This window comes from Elephantulus edwardii, unplaced genomic scaffold (assembly GCF_000299155.1).
Source record: "Elephantulus edwardii isolate Elephantulus edwardi_28Jun2011 unplaced genomic scaffold, EleEdw1.0 scaffold00108, whole genome shotgun sequence".
NCBI classification, from domain to species: Eukaryota; Metazoa; Chordata; class Mammalia; order Macroscelidea; family Macroscelididae; genus Elephantulus; species Elephantulus edwardii.
In genome coordinates this window covers 3438292-3442874 of record NW_006399858.1, presented here as the reverse complement: position 1 = coordinate 3442874, position 4583 = coordinate 3438292, and positions in this window count along the sequence as shown.

The window sequence follows — 4583 nt, the reverse complement described above, 5'->3', positions numbered from 1 at the left end:
TTGAAGCTATGAGCTGGGGCCTGTCAGTCCTGTCAGCCACAAGGACCTGACGTGGGCTGCCCTTGGGCATGTGTCCTTCAGATCCACACTTAAAGCAAGTGAGTGGGGGCTTCCTCTCTACTCCCTTGCCTATCTGTGGCTCTCATCTGTGACACTGTTTACTGAAGTGGCCCAGCTTTCTACAGTGGAAGCAATTCTGACCTCCTTTATTACCTTTGGGTGGCACTATTTATGAGCAAGACTTCCTTTTCCTGACACAGGCCCTAAACTGGCAGCAATAGCTGTCCCAACAATTTTGGCCATTCTCTGGTCTTTTCTCTTCCTTCTAAATCCCAGTTGTTTAAAGAGGGGAAAACGTAAACAAATTTATAACAAATAATTTTGAACAATATAATCTCTTTCACTCTCAAAATTACTGATATAGGGTCATAAATACTAAGTACCACAATAGTAGTGCTAAAACACGAGAAAATTTGACAAAACTGGCAAAAATATAAATACCAGCAACAAAGAAAACCGCAGTCCATACCCGCTTGTAGTCACCAGTGACCACGTGATTCCAAGAAGCATTATAGTTGGCCAACAGTGACGCTCTCACCAGATCACATGTTGTCAGGTGCTGGGAGTCAGCTGCTCTCACAGCAGCCCTTAGGAACAATAGATGGGTCCACCCTGCACCATCATCTTCATCTTCATCTTCATCAAGCCCATTGTTGCAATCACTGTGTCAATTCCTCTTGTTAAGAATGATATTGTTATTGTTATTGTTGTTGTTGTTGTTGTTGTTGATTGCCTTCAAGTTGAGCATGACTCATAGCGACCCTATGAACAAAAGGCCTGAGGCCTTTCAGTAACTATAATTTATCAAGTTCGTAGAGTTTCCAGAGGCATATTGGATGCCATTCTTGCTTTCAAAAGGATGATATTAGAAGGTTCAAAAGTCATATTAACACAGAGTTTTAGCACCATGTTGTTGTTTCTGTTGAGTCTAGTATGACTCATAGAGAACTATGAACAAAAGTTCTGAACCCTGTTCTCTAGTATTCATAGAATTTCCAAAATCTTGTTTTTTTAAGTGTATGCCAGTCCTGCTTTCAAAGCTCTCTTAATCCGGGAGCTCTAAACTCTGTCCATGAGTATCTACTATGACATACCACTGCCACAGCATTCAGTATCACAGTCACCCCAAGTTATCTTAGTACTGCAAACTGACAGACCAGTGCTATGCCACTTACAACAAATGTTCTTCTCAAACACAGTTAACACCAGGCCTAAAGGCCCAGCCAACTTTTAAGTACATAGGCCCACCCACCAAGTCTTTCCTGATTGATTTAAACAAGAGGCTTCCATCCCACGTCTGGTTGTTAATGAAACCAGGCCACCACTTAGCTTACACACAGCATGTAGGTATATTGAAATAGGTAAACTGGGAGAAAATGCTTTGGTCAGCATAGCTAGTTAAAAGAATAGTTTAATAAAAAATAATAAATTTATGCTGAAACATTGCATGCATTTTAAAAAATTATAGATTTTCCTTCTGGTATTGCCACATTTGACAGTGTCACCAAAGGCAGTGCTCCCATCCTGCACCGCTTAGTGACTGGAAGTCCTCAGACTACAGATGAGAGAGGCTGCTTCCCTGAGACACAGACACTGCCCACCCCCACCGCCAAGGGAGAATCTGCAGTGTCACCCATAGGTGGACATGGTCCTGGTGGGGCAGTTCAGGTGTGCTCTAGCTACATCCATGACAATAACAGTCTAAACAGCCAAAGCTGATTCAGTAACAAGTCTTCAACCAGAAGGGTTCTCTGAGGACCACAGCAGGCTGCATAGATGGCCTGTCTCACCTTTAACTAAAAGAAGTTGTCTTACTTAATGCAGGCACAGCTTTCTTGGATTATCAAACAGAAGCCACAGTGAAGACAGCTTTTTTAGTTTGCAGCCAACTGCCCCTTAAATGTGATTGCCAAGAAATTGTCTCCAGAGTATTCCTTAAATTTACTTCTAAGTAATAATAGCAAAACAGGATCTCAGGCTTTTATAGCAATCAAAGAAAGATATTTATTCAGAAAAATGCTTTGCCAAGTAATGAAACTGCTTTGCAAAGGGAGACATGGTGGATTAATACAACCACTTGCCCATGACTCACCGGACAAAAGTGCTGGGGCTTAGAAAGATCTAGGAGTTCTGTTGACTTAGTGATAAGGAATTGTGCTCCCAAAGAAAAGGTGGTTGTTGTTGTAATGTGCTGTTGAGTCACCTGCGACTCAAAGCAACCTTATTATGTACAACAGCCCTAAAATCTGCTCTATCCTGTGCCAATCTTATTGTCTCTGGCACACCTATCCCCATTACCTCAGTCACTGAACCAATCCATTTCATTGAGGCTCTTTCTCTCTTGTGCTGTCATTCCAAGCATGATGTCCCTCTCCAAGGACTGGTCCCACCTTGCAACATGTTCAAAGTATGTCAGATGAAGCTTCAGAATCCTTGCCTCCAACTCTGGTCTCACCCTCTCTAGGATGAACTTGTTTGTTCTCCTAGCAGTCCATGATATATTCAATACTCTTCTCCAGCACCAAAGCTCAAAGGCATCAATTCTTCTTCTATCACCCCCAGTCACTGTCCAGCTTTCCAATGCATAGCAGCAAGCAATTTCAAATATCATGACCTGAATCAGGTGCACGTTAGTCCCCAGACAGACATTGTTGCTCTTCAGTACTTTGGAGAGGTCTCTGACAGCACTTTCCCAATGCAATATGTCTTTTTATTTCCTCCCTGCTGGTACCAAGAGTGTTGATTGTGGAGCCAGATAAGCTGAAGCTGTCAACAATCTCAATCTTTTCACTGTCTATCATGATGCTGCCAATTGCCCAGTGATGAGAATCTTTGTTTTCTTGATGTTGAGCTTCAATCATATTGAAGGCTGCAGTCCCTGACCTTTTGCAACAAGAACTTCAGGTCCTCCTCAGTTTTAGCAAGCAAGGTTGTGTCATTTTCATAAGACAGATTGTTGATGAATCTTCCTCCAATCCTGATGTCACATTTCTCCTCATAGAGCCCAGCCTCCTGAATAATCTCTTCCACATATAGACTAAAATGGTATGGAGATAGGACACATCCCTCAGTACACCCTTCCCAATTTTGAACCATGTAGTAGGTGATTTGAATCCACCAGCTACTCAGCAAAAGAAGGATGGGCAATCTTCTCCCACGTGATCACTGCCTCTGAAAAACGACTTGAGGGTCACCTATGTTCTCGTTCCAACTCTGTGGTAGACAGTAACAACATAAATATTTAGGGAATAAGGAGTTTCATGTTTGTTCATAGACAGGAATTCCAGGAACTGGCCTGCACAGGAGTTGTTAAGTTCCTTATAGTCAAGTATGACTCATAGAGACTCTATGAACAACCTATTTGAACCCTGTTCTATCCTGTGCCATCCTCACAATCTTTGATATACTTGAATCCATTGCTGCATTCACTGTGACAATCCATTTGGTTGAGGGTTTTCTTCTCTTTCATGGATCCTCCACCTCTCCAAACATGATGTCCCTCTCTAAGAAATAGGCTCACCTCATAACATCCCTAGAGTATGTGAGAGGAAGCTATGTCATTTTTCCCTTCAAAGAGAACTGTTTAAAAGGGATCTATGATTAGGTATTATTGTCATGACAGGAATCCAGAATGAAGGCTGCATGGTAGAGTGGACTTAGGGGGAGGGAATATGTAACAAAAAATTTTTTTTTCCCTTTACTTTTCAAAGAGAAGAGAGGATTGCAGGGGAGGGATAGGCAGGGAGAAAAGTGCAACAATGAATGAATGGAAATCCAAAGTTTGTATAAATTTTCATTAAAATTAATTTTAAAAAAAGAAAAAATAGGGAGGGGAAAAAAGAGCTGGGGCTGCACTTTCTCCAAGATATATTTGTTCTTTTGTTAGTCCACAGAATACTCAGTACTCTTCTCTAGGACCACCGTTAAAGACATCAATTCTTCTTCTGTCACCTTTATTCATTGCCCAGCTCTCAGATGCGTGGCAAGTGCTTGAGAAGACCACGGCCTGGATCAGGCACATCTTATTGAGGAGGTTACAATAATTAAGTGCATGTGGAGTGGATGTTTCAAGATAGAGACTAATGCAAAAACTTCTGGGTCTAGAGACATCACTGAATGAGTGATGATGCACATGCACATTCTGTGGACACCAGTTTAAGTTCTGTTCTGGAAGAAGTTTCCCTGCTGCCTTTAGAGGAAGGTCGTAAAGGGATCGGAGACTGGGGCATTGTGCCTGGTTCTCCATGGAAAACAGAAAGAGAGCTCTGGTAGTGTAGTCCATGGGGTGTTACAATGCTAACCAGAATGTGGCACTTCTTGGTGGCGATGTGCAATTTCCTCCCATGTGACATACAGCCTCCAAAATCTCACTGGAGGGTCAAGTTCAGTTCCTTTTCAGACCCCAGGACAAAGAATTTTAGCATGGTTTGACAATGACTAGGGAGGACAGAAGGAGAGTGGATGCTTTTGAGCTGTGGTGCTGGAGAAGGGTACTGAATGTACCATGGACTGCCAGGAAAACA